The sequence below is a fragment of the Rutidosis leptorrhynchoides genome, chromosome 2 (genome assembly GCF_046630445.1).
Source record: "Rutidosis leptorrhynchoides isolate AG116_Rl617_1_P2 chromosome 2, CSIRO_AGI_Rlap_v1, whole genome shotgun sequence".
Lineage (NCBI taxonomy): Eukaryota > Viridiplantae > Streptophyta > Magnoliopsida > Asterales > Asteraceae > Rutidosis > Rutidosis leptorrhynchoides.
Genome location: NC_092334.1, coordinates 79,401,989 through 79,422,631, shown reverse-complemented (window position 1 = coordinate 79,422,631; position 20,643 = coordinate 79,401,989). Strand labels below are relative to the sequence as shown.

Here is a 20,643-nt window from a genome sequence, read left to right as displayed (position 1 = left end):
TTCTTTGGACATTTACATGAAAAGGTTCATGCAGCAGAGCACGTCATGCTCTTATTTGCCTACAAGTTCATGCACCACGTGTGATTGAAGTGATAGTTGCACTCTTTTTACTGAAGTCACTTTTATCTTCAGTTTTCTTTGTTCTTTGTTATTGCGTGTTTCCATCCATGGATTCGGTTAACTTACTTTTTCTAATTCCCAAATCTTTAAATTAACATGCACAATGACTAAATGTTGCAAGATGGGCCAGTTGGTCAGGTTGAATAACTGGCCATAACAGCGTCGGGATCAACATGTCAAACTTTCGCTCACAATTCAACTACCTAAAATGATTGAAGTCGTTTAATTACCAATGAGAAACTATACCTATATAACGTTTAGTAAATTCTTTTAAGTTTATATTATTTTGAATTGGATTTTTGTGTTCCAACGTTGTTAAATTTTGATTTGATTACTACTTTATGTTTTATCAAGTTCAACATATTACTATTCATATAACGTACTTTACTATGACAAAATTCTTTAAAGAATCATGCGAATTTGCGGGTGTTTAACCAGTAACATATAATAGCGGTGTCATCAGTTGTTCGCCTATTTAATTGAGATCTTGTACTTCTTAATTGACTTCTACATCAATAAACAATTCTTTCAAATAATCATGGAATCATCATCTTCTACGGTGGTTTTGTACCCTTTTCCGGCAATGGGTCACCTTGTTTCCCTGGTTGAGTTTGCAAAACTTATCCATATTCATCACCCTTCACTCTCTATTTTCATCTTCATAATCCCATCACCAATTGAAACTAACTCTGTTCAAAACTACGTACATAAACTCTGTTTCTTCAACCACCCATTACTTTTGCTTTTGGTATCCCTCAACTTTACAACCCAATTGTTAACAAAAAACTTGTATCAATTTCACAAAAGTCAACCATCAAAGGTGTTGTTCTTGATATATTTTCAAATGCTGCTTTTCATGTCTCTAAAAATCTAAACTTGCCAACTTATTTCTTTTGTATATGTTGGTAATTTTAGTGTCATCTAACAATTATTTTAGGTAATTGGGATTTACTAGAAAAAACAAGAGTATCTAGTTATACTTAGTAACGGGTTTGGAGAGTGCGGAGTGCACGCCCATAAGGGTTAACTAGACACTGCCGCAATATGGCGGGGGTCAAGGGGGCCGCGCCCCCTTGCGGGGTCCAAGGGGCAGCGCCCCTGGCGGGGTCCAAGCGGCAGAGCCCCTGGCTGGTGTTTCCAACATGTTTTCCCGCCAACAGTCGTGACTGTTAATTAACAGTTATTCTCGCCAATTTGAAAGGGTTGTATCCTTTCAATGTTAACTACCATCAACAGAATATACAATTCGTTTTTTGGCATTCTGCTTTTCAGATAACACATACAGAATTCACAAAACGTTCTCACTAATACTATAATTCGAATTGTTCTTGCTTGCAATCGAATTGATTTCTTGTCTTATCCCAATTAACATTTCGTGATACCCGAGGCTTGCAGGGTCGAAATAGTTGATTAGGAAAGTGATTCACGATTCAAGGAACAATCAAGGATTATCAATTTCATACCCATTTACTAACAGTATATCTGGTGCTTGTAGTCTTTCTGCTTTTTTATATCTCATTACTATCCACAACAAAAACATTACTTTAAATTTAAATAAGAATAAGAATTATAATGAAGATGTTGCAAACAATAATAATTACTTAATGGATATCCCTGGAATGCCGCCTGTGAATGTTTCTGATATTCATAAATTTATTTTGATGCAAAAAATAGTTCGTACAAAAACTTGTTAGAAACTGCAGACAACATGATTAATTCTAATGGTATTGTTGTAAACAGCTTTGTTGGGTTAGAAGAAAGAGCAGTTGACTCACTTCGGCATGGTCAATGCAGCCCGGATAACGGGCCAATCCCACCCGTTTATCTACTCGGACCTTTAATCAAGACTGATCAAGTGGTTGACATAGGCGAAAATGAGTGTTTAAAATGGCTTGACTCACAACCGAGTAAAAGTGTGGTGTTTTTATGTTTTGGTAGTATGGGTTACGCGTTTAAGAAAGACCAGTTGGTGGAAATAGCTATTGGGTTAGAAAAAGTGGTCAAAGATTTTTGTGGGTCGTTCGTGATCCGCCATCAGATGATGAAAACGGGTCAACAGTTAAAGAGTTTAATGATTTTGATGCTATTCTTCCTCGAGGCTTTTTAGCCCGGGCTAAAGATAAGGGTCTGATAGTGAAAGACTGGGCACCTCTGAAATGTCCCGTTCTTATTGATTAAAAACGTTCCATATTAATTGATTTCGTTGCGAGGTTTTGACCTCTATATGAGACGTTTTTCAAAGACTGCATTCATTTTAAAACAAACCATAACCTTTATTTCATCAATAAAGGTTTAAAAAGCTTTACGTAGATTATCAAATAATGATAATCTAAAATATCCTGTTTACACACGACCATTACATAATGGTTTACAATACAAATATGTTACAACAAAATAAGTTTCTTGAATGCAGTTTTTACACAATATCATACAAGCATGGACTCCAAATCTCGTCCTTATTTAAGTATGCGACAGCGGAAGCTCTTAATAATCACCTGAGAATAAACATGCTTAAAACGTCAACAAAAATGTTGGTGAGTTATAGGTTTAACCTATATATATCAAATCGTAACAATAGACCACAAGATTTCATATTCCAATACACATCCCATACATAGAGATAAAAATCATTCATATGGTGAACACCTGGTAACCGACAATAACAAGATGCATATATAAGAATATCCCCATCATTCCGGGACACCCTTCGGATATGATATAAATTTCGAAGTACTAAAGCATCCGGTACTTTGGATGGGGTTTGTTAGGCCCAATAGATCTATCTTTAGGATTCGCGTCAATTAGGGTGTCTGTTCCCTAATTCTTAGATTACCAGACTTATTAAAAAGGGGCATATTCGATTTCGATAATTCAACCATAGAATGTAGTTTCACGTACTTGTGTCTATTTTGTAAATCATTTATAAAACCTGCATGTATTCTCATCCCAAAAATATTAGATTTTAAAAGTGGGACTATAACTCACTTTCACAGATTTTTACTTCGTCGGGAAGTAAGACTTGGCCACTGGTTGATTCACGAACCTATAACAATATATACATATATATATCAAAGTATGTTCAAAATATATTTACAACACTTTTAATATATTTTGATGTTTTAAGTTTATTAAGTCAGCTGTCCTCGTTAGTAACCTACAACTAGTTGTCCACAGTTAGATGTACAGAAATAAATTGATAAATATTATCTTGAATCAATCCACGACCCAGTGTATACGTATCTCAGTATTGATCACAACTCAAACTATATATATTTTGGAATCAACCTCAACCCTGTATAGCTAACTCCAACATTCACATATAGAGTGTCTATGGTTGTTCCGAAATATATATAGATGTGTCGACATGATAGGTCGAAACATTGTATACGTGTCTATGGTATCTCAAGATTACATAATATACAATACAAGTTGATTAAGTTATGGTTGGAATAGATTTGTTACCAATTTTCACGTAGCTAAAATGAGAAAAATTATCCAATCTTGTTTTACCCATAACTTCTTCATTTTAAATCCGTTTTGAGTGAATCAAATTGCTATGGTTTCATATTGAACTCTATTTTATGAATCTAAACAGAAAAGTATAAGTTTATAGTCGGAAAAATAAGTTACAAGTCGTTTTTGTAAAGGTAGTCATTTCAGTCGAAAGAACGACGTCTAGATGACTATTTTAGAAAACATACTTCCACTTTGAGTTTAACCATAATTTTTGGATATAGTTTCATGTTCATAATAAAAATCATTTTCTCAGAATAACAACTTTTAAATCAAAGTTTATCATAGTTTTTAATTAACTAACCCAAAACAGCCCGCGGTGTTACTACGACGGCGTAAATCCGGTTTTACGGTGTTTTTCGTGTTTCCAGGTTTTAAATAATTAAGTTAGAATATCATATAGATATAGAACATGTGTTTAGTTGATTTTAAAAGTCAAGTTAGAAGGATTAACTTTTGTTTGCGAACAAGTTTAGAATTAACTAAACTATGTTCTAGTGATTACAAGTTTAAACCTTCGAATAAGATAGCTTTATATGTATGAATCGAATGATGTTATGAACATCATTACTACCTTAAGTTCCTTGGATGAACCTACTGGAAAAGAGAAAAATGGATCTAGCTTCAATGGATCCTTGGATGGCTCAAAGTTCTTGAAGCAAAATCATGACACGAAAACAAGTTCAAGTAAGATCATCACTTGAAATAAGATTGTTATAGTTATAGAAATTGAACCAAAGTTTGAATATGATTATTACCTTGTATTAGAATTATAACCTACTGTAAGAAACAAAAATTTCTTGAGGTTGGATGATCACCTTACAAGATTGGAAGTGAGCTAGCAAACTTGAAAGTATTCTTGATTTTATGAAACTAGAACTTTTGGAATTTATGAAGAACACTTAGAACTTGAAGATAGAACTTGAGAGAGTTCAATTAGATGAAGAAAATTGAAGAATGAAAGTGTTTGTAGGTGTTTTTGGTCGTTGGTGTATGGATTAGATATAAAGGATATGTAATTTTGTTTTCATGTAAATAAGTCATGAATGATTACTCATATTTTTGTAATCTTATGAGATATTTCATGCTAGTTGCCAAATGATGGTTCCCACATGTGTTAGGTGACTCACATGGGCTGCTAAGAGCTGATCATTGGAGTGTATATACCAATAGTACATACATCTAAAAGCTGTGTATTGTACGAGTACGAATACGGGTGCATACGAGTAGAATTGTTGATGAAACTGAACGAGAATGTAATTGTAAGCATTTTTGTTAAGTAGAAGTATTTTGATAAGTGTATTGAAGTCTTTCAAAAGTGTATAAATACATATTAAAACACTACATGTATATACATTTTAACTGAGTCGTTAAGTCATCGTTAGTCGTTACATGTAAGTGTTGTTTTGAAACCTTTAGGTTAACGATCTTGTTAAATGTTGTTAACCCAATGTTTATAATATCAAAAGAGATTTTAAATTATTATATTATCATGATATTATGATGTACGAATATCTCTTAATATGATATATATACATTAAATGTCGTTACAACGATAAACGTTACATATATGTCTCGTTTCAAAATCATTAAGTTAGTAGTCTTGTTTTTACATATGTAGTTCATTGTTAATATAATTAATGATATGTTTACTTATCATAATATCATGTTAACTATATATATAACCATATATATGTCATCATATAGTTTTTTTTTACAAGTTTTAACGTTCGTGAATCACCGGTCAACTTGGGTGGTCAATTGTCTATATGAAACCTATTTCAATTAATCAAGTCTTAACAAGTTTGATTGCTTAACATGTTGGAAACATTTAATCATGTAAACATCAATCTCAATTAATATATATAAACATGGAAAAGTTCGGGTCACTACAACCTCAACCCGCGATACTAAACCATGAGTCAGTAGGTGGATTCGTGAGCCATTGTGGGTGGAACTCGGTCCTTGAAGCCGCAGTTGCTGGGGTGCCAATGGTTGGGTCGCCGTTGTATGCGGAACAAAAAATGATTCAGGTGGTTATGGTTGAAGAAATGAAGGTGGGATTAGCGGTTAAAATGTCATCTAATGGTTTTGTTAAGGCAGATGATTTAAGTAAGACAATGAAGGAGTTGATGGAGGGTGAAAAAGGGAGAGTGGTTAGAGAACGAGTTACGGAGGTGAGTGATGTGGCAAAGGTTGCGGTTCAATATGGCGTTCGTCTCATGTTGAATATTTTGGGCAACCCGGTCATGGACCGTATAGCAAGATCTTTTTTTTTTCTTTTTCGAACGGCCATTTTTATGGCATCAGTGAATCATTTCTTTCAACGACCCTCATCATTTGCACGTAACACACATGTTCGGGCGGAAACCCGAACCCGATCGACGGTACCCGTGAACACACATCCATTCGGGCAGTGGTTCCGGGTAGGGGTCCGTGAACGAATCCGATAAAACCTCCCTATAGGGTCAATATATACCACCATTATTGGTGTTCAATAGGTTTAAAGAAAATCATGTCATCCCTAAGGATCGAACTCATGACCTCTCCCTATCCCATGACTTATCCCATGACACAAAGTACATGGCGAGAACCGTGTTGGAAAATTACGGTCTCACTAATTCCCACCACCCAGCCCAACAATAATAGTAAAGAAATAAGAACAATACACAACACAAGATTTAACGTGAAAACTCCAAAACAGGAGAAAAACCACCGACCCCCAAAGAGAGAAATACACTATATCACAAATTGTTACAATGATATAGACGACTCTCTTAAGCCAACTACACTCTCTAAAATATTTAACTAATACAACTCTCAAACAAGGGTAAGAAAGAAAGAAATAATCAAATATTTAAAGTGTATTGATTGGTGAAATTTGGAATGAAGACTTAACCCCTCTTTTATAACCAAGCAAGTCCCCTCCAACTTTTTCCTCCCACCTATGTGGGATAACATCCTTCACAAATACTATGTAACCATATCCAATTCTTCTAACCAAAACTATATCCAACAAATCTCCACCTTTTGGATAGAAGAAGATAACCATGCTTCCATATTGCAAGGATAACCGATGTAGACGCTTCCTCGACGACAACTTCAAGATCCTCATCTTCATGCCGTTGACATTATCTCCCAAGAGAACTTGCATCTTCATCGAACATTGTCAAGACCCGACAATCATTGTCATAATAGACAATCATAACTCTAAACAGAATTATCGTACCCCACCATAAAGAGTATCACACTTAGAAGTTAGAATATCACATTCCAAGCATTTCACCTCGGCACATGTTGTATAACCAGCTGAACAGTTATGGTGCAACTTCCTATTTGGCTTTCCCTGGAAGTTTCATCAGCTACAACATCAGTTTCCACCACACAACCTGCACCAATGCCAAACCAGTGCCCATGTGCAATTGTGGAACCGCTAACGAACATCCCTTTCCATGGTGGCGCGGACACACCATGAGGATGACGTGACTTCAGAAGAATTCGTCACTCTCCGTAACAACGGAGACAATGTTAGCATCTTTGGAGCCTTTTGCCGGATTAGCTCCACCTGGACAATTAACCCTTACATGCCCAATCTTCCCGCACTTCCAGCATGTCAGATTCTTTCTAGAGTTTCTCTTCTGCCTATCCAAACACAACAGTACCGTAGCTTATGATGACGAGACTCCGTTACCTTCCAATCTTTTCTCCTCTGATAGGAGCTTGCTAGTAACATCTTCAAACTTCAACGTTTCTTTCCCGTACATTAGAATAGGTTTCATGTGCTCATAGGATGATGATAAAGATAATATCAACCTCAAAGATTTATCTTCATCATCCGTTTTAACTCCAATAGCCTCCAGTTTCGAAACAATACCGTTAAGAATAATTAGATGATCTGAAATCTTTAAACCCCCATCCATACGCAGAGTATGAAATTATTCTTTAAGACACAACCGATTTGAGATTCCCTTGCCCCGGTACAACTGCTCTAGTTTAACCCAAAGCTCATTTGCCGTTGATAACCCGTGCACATTTGCAAGCACGTTCTTTGCAAGACACAAACGAATCGCACTTGCTGCCCTCAAATCCATATCATCCCATTCTTCTTCATCGAACTTACTGCTAGAATCACTGCCAGGAACAAAGGTGGGTTTACCTTTCAATGCCTTGTGTAACCCGGACTGAATCAACACATCCTTGATTTGAATCTGCCATAAGACAAAATTGATCCTCCCATCAAATTTCTCTACATCAAACCTCATTGGACTGAACTTCGACATCGTATCCGTATCCTATAAATAACACTTTCTCTGATTTTGCTCACGTTTCGACTGGCCGACAGATGTAGTGGAGTGGCGCACAGGATCCGTTAAATTGGAAAATCCAACACCCGGTCCACTACAAATTCTAGACACCACTTACTCTGAATCAGAAAAAATATTGTCTAACCAGATACCCTATACGATCAATAGAACTCGTTTCTGATATGGACTATCCACTCCCGTGGCAACCACAGAGCATACTCCGACTCCTATAACCGAGACTCCCGTCAAACCTGATGCTCTGATACCAGTTGTTGGGAAATTACGGTTTCACTAATTCCCACCACCCAGCTCAACAATAATAGTAAAGAAATAAGAACAATACACAATACAAGATTTAACGTGGAAACTCTAAAACAGGAGAAAAACCACCGGCCCCCAAAGAGAGAAATACACTATATCACAAATTGTTACAATGATATAGACGACTCTCTTAAGCCAACTACACTATCCAAAATATTTAACTAATACAACTCTCAAACAAGGGTAAGAAAAAAAGAAATAATCAAATACTTAAAGTGTATTGATTGGTGCAATTTGGAATGAAGACTTAACCCCTCTTTTATAACCAAGCAAGTCCCCTCCAACTTTTTTCTCCTACCTATGTGGGATAACATCCTTCACAAATACTATGCAACTATATCTAATTCTTCTAACCAAAACTATATCCAATAAACTGTTGGGCTATGCCCGCAAGTTCCCATGTAACAAGATCTCGTGTGATCAGTTCTCACATTATAAGTTGTTTCCTTTCCTTAAGCTTTTAAGTATTGTTGATTGTGAATTGTTGCTACTAAAGTTAGTTAGGGGATTGAATAAATCACCAACTTTTGCTTTGTTTTCATATTTCAGTTGGAACTTGGATTAAACCTCAATTTATCGTTTGTTAAAGTCTCTTTTATACGTAAAGATAATTATTTGTGCACAAGTTTTCAATCGATTTGTAACTCTGAACACGAATCGATACTTGAAAAATGGTGGAAAGTGGAAACTTGCATTAAGTTTGGTTATGAAGATAACAGCCTGATTACCTTATCAAGTGGCAAAATAAGTTAGAAACAGGTTCTAAGAAACTTAATTTTCTTTATAAATAAATAGGCCATTTATGACAAATAAATACATTATTTGAAATCTGACGCATTTTGGTAAAACAAAATGACTAAATTGAATGGTTCAAAACATCTACTCGCCAATGTCTTCCTTTCAAAAGTTCTACCTATGCTTTCTGGTTAATTAAAAGGTTTGGATTAAACTTGATCCTAAATCTTAAATGACGATAATCTATTTGATAATCTAATATGATGCAGGATTCGATAAATGCCTTAATGGGCTAAAAAAATGTTGGGTTTAATGGGTTTACATGGATTAGGCTGCAAGAATATTGAGCCAAATATTGGGATCAAAAGTGTGGACCTGGAAAGTGGCCAACTGGCCAAGGATAGCAATCGGTCAAAATAATAAGGAGATTATGTTTCTAAAATTTATTATTCTATCTTTATCTTTTATTTGTGTTTATCTTATTTTTAAAAACTTTGCTTGTTGCCTTATTCACCATGAGCTATTAATATGGTGTACATATGGTTTTAAAAGCCAGTTTTTGATATTGAATAAAAAAAATACGTGTTTACGTTTTGTTACAAGTAGCCATATTGGCTTTTGTTTCATTTATCTTTGCTCGTTAATATCTGTTTGGCCACAATCTTTACATTATTTTGTACCAGAGCTCAGGTTTTGGCCAAACAATGTTTCGTGGAGGTTATCGAGGAGACTATTGCAGAACCGCCGATCGAGGCAGGGATGGGGATAATCGTAGACACACCGAAAGAGGCAACGAAGACCCTCGAGACGCAGAAATTGAACGACTATATAAACGAATCGCCGAGTTGGAACTGAACCAACAACGATTCCTTGCGTAGTACGATTTAGAACGAATCAATTCAGAACCCATCTATGATACGGATGGTAAGGATGACGAACCCGTCTATTATACTGATGGTAAGGATGGAGAATCCATCTATGATACAGAACCTGATGTTATGCGAGGTGTATACGAAATAGTTATATTTTTATTACGAAATACTATTAAATACGATACAATTTTACACAAGTTATTTATTTATTTATAGAGTGGATATACCTAAACCTTGCTACAACACTATAGGCAGTGTACCTAATCGTAAAGTAGTGTAGTTTTTAGTAAGTCCGGTTCGTTTCGCAGGGAGCTAGCTGAGTTTAACGCTATATTTATTTTAAACTACATTTGTATCAATATATATATATATATATATATATATATATATATATATATATATATATATATATAAAAGTAATATTATTATTATTATTATAAAAGGGGGGGTTTTTTACCGTTTATTGATCGGTTTGTCGATTTTATGTCTTAAGTCACAATTAAAACCTAATGTAAAATATTAAATATAAATACAACTTAATTTAAAGCGTAAAGTAAATGACGATAAATAAAAATGCGATAAATAAAAGTGCGATAAAAAAATGACGATAAATAAAATTGCGATAATTAAAAGTACGATGCGATATAAAATAAAGGAATTATGCTTATTTAAACTTCCGCAATCATGATGTTCAACGTGTTAATTTTAATTTATTACCATGGGTTAATTGTCCTTTGTCCTGAATTATTCGATATGTCCATCTGGTTTTGTCCATAATAGTCCATCGGTCATAATTATAAAGTGCGAGAGTCTTCGTCAAATTAATCTTATTATTCGAAGTCAAATATTCCAACTAATTGGGGATTCGAACTGTAACAAGGTCTTAATACTTTGTGTAATGAATACACCAGGTTATCGACTGCGTGTAATCCAAGGTTTTAATACTTTGTTAACAATTACACCAATTACCCTTGAATGTAATCCACCCCTATTTTAATGAGTCCAGTGACTATTAATCCATCTCCGTGTCCGGTCAAATGAACAATAATTCGTATTTATAAATATTCCGCCCACCGTACCCGATTAAGCGTATGTGGTTATATGTAGATACGTCAAATTGTAACCTTTATATTAAATTAACGAGGTATCGTTTAGTTAATATAAAGCCCATTAATAGCCCATAGTCCAATTTCCACAAGTGTCGATCTTTTATCCAAACTCCAATTATGGTACAAAGCCCAATAACTTGGTCTTTAATATTTAGCCCAACATCATGATTACTTCAATTTAAATAAGCATAATAATAACTTAGCTACGAGACATTAATTTAAAAAGGTTGAACATAACTTACAATGAGTATTAATCGCGTAGTGTTACACGGACAGAAATTCGACTTACAAACTTCATACATTCGCCAACATAACCTTATTATTATTAAACTTTAAATTAAAATTATAATTATAATTAAAATATATATATATATATATATATATATATATATATGTTACGTAGATAGAAAGAAGGAAAAGGATTATTGAAATCGATCAGAATGCGCGGCCTTTTATAGGCCCACTTTGAACTGTACAGCTCTGCGAGTGTGGAGGTTTTATGCTTCACAGCTCCGCGAGTGTGGAGATATGAATTCCAGCTCACCATAGTGATTTAAACCTGGGCTGCTTTAAATTATAATATATAATAATATATATAATTAATTATATATTATATTATATTCTTATGCATAGTTGACTTGTAATTTTTGGTCTGTTGCGTTGCGCGTTGATAGTTGGTTCATGTCTCGGTTCCGGATTTTCGAACGTCTTTTCGTATAATTTAATATCTTGTACTTTGCTTTTTGCGGCTTGTACTTTTGTAATTTCTAAACGTTTCTCATCAATAATTTGAACCACTTGGATTGTACTTTGTACATTTTAGCTTTTTGGTTGTTTGCGTCTTCAAATCGTTTATTCTGTCTTTTGTCTTCACCTTTTATTATTTAAACGAATATCACTCGTAAATAGAACAATTGCAACTAAAAGCTTGTCTTTCTTGAAGGATAATGCTATGAAATATGTGTTCATTTTTAGCATTATCAAATATTCCCACACTTGAGCGTTGCTTGTCCTCAAGCAATATAGATCTTGAATAAAACGTTACTAGAATCACTTCCTTATTCTTCACACTTTGTACATCAGTGATTTCAATACGGCGGTATGAACAATGATGGTAACGATGTGGTTTATAGTCTCACATGACTATACAAATTTAGATCCTTTAGGAAATTGGATCTTTATGAAAGCATTTGATCTTTTGAAAATTCAATCTAGCTTTTACCCTAGATAAGTTTTCCGGAATAACCCTTCACCGGTGTTTGCAAAATATTTTTGTGGGTTTTGTGGGTTTCAGATTTTTTAAAATTTTAGCTCAAAACTTACGATTTTGTGTCACCCTCTTGCTAACCTTGTATTGGGAAAGCAACACGTCCAGTGTACTTGCTCCGTATATTACCTTTCGGTAAACTACCGTCCGATTGTAAAGGAAAGCATTGAACAAGCAATTGTTAAGGCAATGTCTAATGACATGCTTTTGATTATGGTCTATATCGTGTCGGGTGCAATTACTATCCTTTGTAGGAGCAATAGTAAAGATCACCCTATAATTTTTTGATCTGACACAAGGTCCTGTCTTCGACCCTGCTATGCAACCACCGTTCTTATGGTTGACACCCGATTTGGTTCAGGTGACCTAATGAATTCCGGTGAATTCTTAGGATTTTATGTTCAATGGTAATGAACGCATTAAAAATGGGTTTTTAGAAAACAAATCGGTTTGTAATTTGATCAAAATATTTTCTCGTTCAAGCTCGAGTTTAGATATCATCGAATTCCATGAGTTTGTAATTCTCAATCTTTAAGGTCAATCTCAAGGATTGAGTAATATCAGGCTTAAAAGCTGATTTTTGATCTTTTAAGGAGATTATCCTTTCTGGGGATCTGATTCATTAGTCTTATAAGCTAATTTGCACGGTGCCCCCCATTGTACGAGACAGATCCTCTCATGGTTAGGATAAGTCTGACCACTTAGCGACCCTATTTGATGCTGAGGTCCGTGAATTTTCAGCTGATTTTCGAGAAAACTTTTCAAGGTTTTTCGTAAACTCTATAACTGGTCTGGACGACAACTTCCTGACCTAAATCAAGAAGCGCGTGTCTTTTTCTCGGAAGACTTTACTTCCTTTTAAATCAATTGGCACATTTCTTTCAAATATATTATAAGAAATCGGGTAAAACTGATAAAATCATTCAAAACAAAAGTATCTTTAATTATTTGTACAAAGATATGTGATATGTGATTTAAATAACTTGGTAAAAATTTCCCACACTTGGCTTTTATTTTCCTTTCTTTGCCTTTTTATTTTCCTCTATTCCATTTTAAATGAATTCTAACATTTTGGGTTGTTTCTCAATTTATGTCCTTTACGAGGTAATGACAATTTCGGTATTAACACCTAGTTTTATTGTTCATAAATATGTATAAACATGATTTTGAATTCATTTATTTGAAAATTTTTAAAAATTTTACTAGAAGTGGGTAGTTAGTATATAAGACTAGGGCTGTTCTTTATTATCAGAGAGCACTAGATTCTAATACAACTACTGCGTTACTAGTATTTTTAATAATAACCAAGTGTTTAAATTAAAATTTTTCCCGGTCAAAAACCGAAAGAATTTAACCCCTTCCCGCACTTAAGATCTTGCAATGCCCTCATTTGCAAGAAATCAGTAACAATTTAAATTATTGAAGGTGATTAGCGTAGAAAAATGATTAAAATTTTACCAAAGTTTCCAAACATATTGGTGTTTGTTTTGAATGATAAATGGTGCACTTCATTTGTTCATTCCGTCTGTTGTTACATCACACTTGTTTTTCGTTTTGTCGTCAAAATTAATAGCTTTTGCTGAACTTAATGCCAGTCTTTGAAAGTGCACTGTTTTACCCTGTTTTGTACATGAGATAAACTACAAACATATATATATATATATATATATATATATATATATATATATATATATATATATATATATATATATATATATATATATATATATATATACATATTTTTGAAGTTGGGTATATCACCCCACATTCAAAAATTATTAAAATCTAATAATAAAAGTTAGAAAATTATAAAAACTATTATAGTATCAAAAGAAGTATTAAAAGTATAAAATTACAAGTTACAAAATAAATAAAAATAGGCATAAAAGAAAATTAGGGTTGATGAGGATGGTTCCAGTAGGGATTCCATTCATAGCCATAAGTGCTGTAGAATGCTTGAGCTGGGTCATATGTAGGGTACGGTGGTCGGGTCTGTGTAGTCCAGGGAGGAAATATGGGCATTTGAGTAGGAATGTAGTTTGTATTTATGTATGCACAATGACTTATGATTTGGTTTTGATGATACTGCCAATCTTGAAATGCTCGTTATCTAGCCATTTCATACTCATGTTGAGCCATAAAAATTTGCATTTCTGTCATCTGATTCCCCCCTCCCATATTACCTTGCTGCTGATCTCTTTCGACCTGTGGATGTTTGCCATCATATGGTGCTGCAGCGTTATGTCGTTTCTTTAAAACCTTAGCACCATGATATACTTTCAAACCAATTGTATCACGGGGTTCTGGTGCTGCAATTATTAATCCCCCCTGACTTCTATCGACACCGAGATACTTAGCAATTAAAGTAACATAGATACCACCTCCTATTATACTATTAGGCCGTATACCCCTAACCATAGCCGATAAATAATAACCCACACAATAAGGTATACTCACAGCGCTCTGTGGGTCTCGAATACACATGAGATAAAATAAATCATTCTCATTTACCTTCTCTTTGTTCCTACCTCGCTGTGTAATCGAGTTTGCTAAGAACCTATGGATTACTCTTAGCTCAGCCCTATGAATATCAGTATAAGAGTAATTCCCCCCACGAAATCGGTTATGGCTAGTCATTCTACTCCATATTCCATTCATATCAAAATTTTCATCAACCCTCCTACCATTAACTATCAACCTTTGACAATCAGTAGATACTAGTTCCTCAGGCGTATATATACATAAAGCCTAAGCCATATCTAGTAGAGACATATGACGCATCACACCTGCTAATAAAAATCTAATAAAACTTCGATCGGTTAAGCCAGCTACCCGATCATTTATTTCAACACTACATAATAATTCCACACACCATTCTCTATATACATGCCTACGTATATTGAATAAACGTTCCTAATCATTAAAAGTAGAATTACCATACCTTTGTGTAAGTAATTCTCTGATTGGATCGGTCAATCCCACTATTTCTAACGGTTCTCAATCTATTACCCTGGGTACTTCAACATCATTAGACTGAAGGGTGTGTAAGTTCCTTTGATATTTTGGATATTCTATCCAAAATCTGTCAAACCTCAAGTTTGGGTGTAAATCTGCCTCATGGATATTTGAAAATGAAATGATTTGATGAGGTATATTTTGTCTGTATTGGTCGTTAATCTCCTGTTCGTCTGCATTCTCAGGAGGAGCATTGCGAGCCTGAGATGCGGATGAAGATTCACCCCTTTTAGTCTGCAAAACACATTAAACACAATTTTTGTGCATCCAAATATGCATTAGTGTTAGCAGAATCATAAATCAAAACAATCATAATGACATGTTTAATCCATATTAAACTTTATACGCATTTTCACAATATCATCAATTCTACACTTTTACAAATAAACATATATGAAAATGTATACAATGTTCTTTAGCATTCATCTTCTAAATCATGTCAAAAATAATCATTATAGCAATTAAACGAGTTTCAAATGGCATTCATATCAATTAAATCGATTTCATGCATTTTTGACTCAAAAAGTCCACTTTAATACTCAAAAATCATGTTTAGGATCAAAGTTTTGATCATTTAGCAACCTTAACATGTTACACTACTTAATTAAGCATGAACCATCAACAAAATTCGGCCATAACCCGTTTATATCAAAAAGCCCCAATTTTGCTCAAGAACACAAACCCTAGATTACTCAAAATTTGAAGTTTAAGGCTTCTAATCATGTTAAATAGCATCAATCTAGGTTATACAAGCATAATATACAAACAATTTAAGCACAATTAAGCTAGAAATTATCAAAATCAAATTAGGTATAATTTTGCTCAAGAATACTAAAAATCCGAATTAAAGAGTGTTTGGATGTAGAAATTACCAATTTCCTTGAAAAACTTCTTGGCAAGTATCTCCTCATCGTGATTTTATGAAAGATTTGATGGAAAATGGGTAAAAATCGCGTTTTTAGAGGTGTTTGTGTGTGTTTCTTCGCAGAAAAATGGGATGGTGGAGTGCTGAAACTGATCTGTCTCGACCAGTTATCTGGTCTATGGTTTTTCTTAGCTCGCGAGTGCGGATGTAGGCTCCCCAACAAGCTCCGCGAGTGCAGATTTTCTTTTTTTCTTTTTTTTTAATAAAATCTTTCACTTATAAAACAATTAATTAATTAATTTTTAAAATTTTGTTTCCTTAGATTGAGGGCGTTTCGGTACGTTTACCTAGTCCGTCCTTCGACAAATTTAAAATTTGTCATTTTACAGCGTTTGTTTAAAAAGCAAAGATTTTTGAGTTTTTTTAAATGTTTTTGGCATACTTTAAATCAATAAAATTAAAAATAATGATAATAAAATTTCTCGTCCCGCCCTCGGGTAAAGCAATTTCGGTTCAACGACCTAGTCTTCAACTCACGACGAATTTTAAATATCAAAATTTTTTAACTTAATGAAATAAAGTAAATTTTTATTTTTTTTTTAAATTCACACCAAACTTAAATTTAAAATGCATAAAATAAAATTTCATTAAAATACTAATATTTTTACAATCTTAGATTTGAAAATATAGTTATATATTAATTTTTTTAAACAAGATAAAAATAAAAATAAAAATCTTTTTGGTCTTTTATCCCACTTTAATCAATCAAATATTAACAAAAATATACGTCCCTCTTTTTGGGTAAAGTAATTTCGGCTATATTACCTAGTTTTACTCCTGACGAATTTCTGAAATATTTTGAACTGATTGATTAAAGATATTTATACCTTATGAATAAACGGTAAATTTCGCAGTGATGTAATAAATTTTTGTATGATATCAATAATTTCGGTTTCGCATACATAATTTTATTGAATATCAATTTAATACTTTATAGCGAACGATTCAGCGTTTATTATCAAAAGGTTAAAAGCAATAAAATAAAAAAAGTAAAAATAAAAACTATACATACCTACCTGTGAGATAGAATTCTCAGAGACCTGCTTTAGCCGACTCATAGGAGAGTCGTGTAATTTGGTTTTCCATAGCTACATAAGTGTAGCCTCGATTTTTCAATAATTTTTCTTCTAAACATATGAACGGTCCTTCTCTGCATAGAGTAACAAATTCGGTATTTGAATATGTTTGATTGTTCGAACATTTACCTTCGTGTGACCATTTTCCGCATTTATGACATCTTTCAAGGTGTCTTGCTCTTCTTTTTGTTGCGGATTTTGATTTTCCTTTACCAAAAGGTATCTTATTATGATTCTTCCTGAGTTCATTCCTCACTTCGTCCATTTTGCCTCTTATGAATGATACCAATTCACTCGGGAGTGTGTCATTATTACGTTTAGTAATCAAAGCGTGTAGTAGTAGACCATGGTTCAAATCAAAGGAATTCTTCATCTCGTAAAACCTAAAAAAATAAAAATTCAAAATGGGGGGAGAAGACTAGTTCTTTAGGGTCTGCTAGAGAAAGACCATTCGGATTCCATTTTCGAGAACTACACGAAAACAGAAAATCTAACTCTAACAGAAATATATATTATCCTTAAAAAGACTTGATTCTTCCCAAACTTAGTTAGCTGTGATGTTAAAATTGTGATTAACTTCATTGTTATCTTCAATTGGATCATCAACAACTTGCACATCTCTGACTTTGGCTTCAAGCCATTGATTGATTTCTTCTGTAACATTCACAAATTCAATTAACATTGCCTTTTCTTTAGGCGACAAATTGGATACTAATCAGTTACATAACTTAAAGTTCCCCTTAATCCTAGCATCTTGAATCCGTTTATAAAGTTTCTTCGTTGAACTGTTGAAAATGGGTTCATCTAATTTCATATCAATAATGGGGTTCTTTATTATCAGGTTATCATTAGGTGTTTCTTCATCTTTCCCACACATAGGCATTTTTATGGGTTCAACAGTTTTGGTTGATGGAGATCTAAACTTTCGGTTCATAAAGGTAACCGATTTGTCACCATCCCTAAGTGTCATTCTACCTTCTCTTACATAAATGAATGCTTTGGTGGTTGCTAAAAATGGGCGACCTAAAATTAGAGGAATATCAAGGTCTTTCTCCATATTAATAACTATGAAGTTTGCAACAAAGGTCAAACTTCCCACTTTAACAAGTAAATTATTGGCTATTCCAACCGGGTGTTTAATGGTTTGGTCAAATAATTGAACACCTATGCTGGTTGGTCTTAATTTACCCACACTTAATATTTTGTATAAGGAAAGAGGCATAACATTTGCACTTGCTCCTAAATCTGCGAGTCCATTATACATAGCACCATCATTAAGCAAGCAAGAAATGATAAATTCACCTGGGTCTCCTACTTTAGTAAGTAGAGTTAGTTTGTTAACCTTTTCCGGGTGATATGTTCTTGGTTCTTTCACTTCTACTTGAACTTCTTGTTCACATTTTTCTTCGTTTCTTGGAATGGAAGGTTTGTATAGGAATTCTTCTTCAACACTCCAATTTGAAGCTTCCCCGTCTTCCAATTTTGGTTTTTCATATGTTGTTGATAACATATTTATGTTTTCATTCTGAGGGTTTTCTTGGGTGGTGAAATTATGATTGACTTCATTGTCAACTTCCATTGGACCATGTATGTAATGTTTAACTCTGTGACTATTAACTTTAAATTCAATCCCATTTGAATTTATCAACTCTATTGTTCCATATGGGAAAACTCTTTTGACTATGAATGGTCCAGACCATCTTGATTTCAATTTTCCAGGAAATAGCTTGAATCGTGAATTGAAAAGAAGAACTCTGTCTCCTTCTTTAAATTCTTTTGAACTTCTGATTCTTTTATCATGCCATTTCTTCGTTCTTTCTTTATAGATTAACGAATTTTTATATGCTTCATGTCTTAATTCTTCTAATTCGTTTAATTGACTTAACCGTAGACGTCCGGCTTCATGTAAATCAAGATTACATGTCTTCAAAGCCCAAAATGCTTTGTGCTCAATTTATACTGAAAGGTGACATGCTTTTTTGTAAATGAGTTTAAAAGGTGTGGTGCCAATTGGAGTTTTGTAGGCTGTTCTAAAAGCCCAGAGTGCATCCACCAATTTCATGGACCATTCCTTCGGATTTGATCCTACGATTTTCTCTAGAATACATTTTAAAGCTCGGTTGGTATTTTCAACTTGTCCACTTATTTATGGATGATAAGCGGTTGAGATTTTATGAGTTACTCCATATCTTTTAAGAACTTTCTCAAGTTGATTATTACAAAAATGAGTACCCCGATCACTTATTAAAGCTTTCGGTGTTCCGAACCTAGCAAAAAGACGTTTTAAGAAGTTGACTACAACTCGTGCATCGTTAGTTGGGAGAGCTTGTGCTTCTGCCCATTTAGATACATAATCAATGGCAATGAGAATATAGAGATTATTATGAGATTTTGGAAATGGACCCATAAAGTCAATACCCCAAAAGTCAAATACTTCACATACTTGAATGATATTTTGTGGCATTTCATCACGTTGACTTATTTTTCCGGCCCTTTGACAAGCATCATAGGATTTACAGAGAAGGTGTGCATCTTTGAAAATTGTAGGCCAACAAAATCCAGCATCGTAGACTTTTCTTGCTGTGAGTTGAGGCCCATAATGCCAGCCTGTTGGTCTTGTGTGATAATGGTTTAAGATTTGACTAGCTTCATCTCCGAATACGCATCGGCATATTATTCCATCGGGACAACTTTTAAACAAATGTGGATCTTCCTAAAAATAGTGTTTTATATCACTAAAGAATTTTTTTCGTTTTTGGTACGACAACCCTTTTTCAAGGAATCCACATACTAAGTAGTTTGCATAGTCTGCAAACCATGGAATTTCATTATAATCTATCTTCAATAGATATTCATCAGGAAAGTTGTCTTGTATGGCCGACTCGTTTAGAACTTCTAATTCGGGATTTTCAAGACGAGAAAGATGATCAGCGGCGAGATTTTCTGCTCCCTTTTTGTCTCGGATTTCAATATCGAACTCTTGTAAGAGTAAGATCCAACGGATTAATCGTGGTTTGGCATCTTGTTTTGAAAATAGGTATCTAAGAGCAGAATGGTCGGTATAGACCACCGTTTTAGCTAGAACGAGATATGAACGAAATTTGTCAAAAGCAAAGACAATAGCAAGGAGTTCTTTTTCAGTAGTTTTGTAATTCGTTTGTGCTCCTTGTAACGTGTTACTAGCGTAATAAATAGATTGAAATCGTTTTTCAATCCTTTGTCCTAAAACGGCTCCCATTGCAAAATCACTTGCATCACACATGAGTTCAAATGGTAAATTCCAATTTGGAGTTATCATGATCGGCGCATTAGGGAGTTTTTCTTTAAGAATATTAAAAGATTTAATGCATTCATCCGAAAAGATGAATGGAGCATTCTTTTCTAGG

The 20,643-nt window shown here is 34.1% G+C and overlaps 1 pseudogene; it reads left to right on the top strand.

Annotated features, from left to right (window-relative positions):
* The first annotated feature begins 658 nt into the window (after nucleotides 1–658).
* On the top strand, nucleotides 659–9,871 carry LOC139888009 (UDP-glycosyltransferase 88B1-like; annotated as a pseudogene).
* Nucleotides 9,872–20,643: the final 10,772 nt, after the last annotated feature.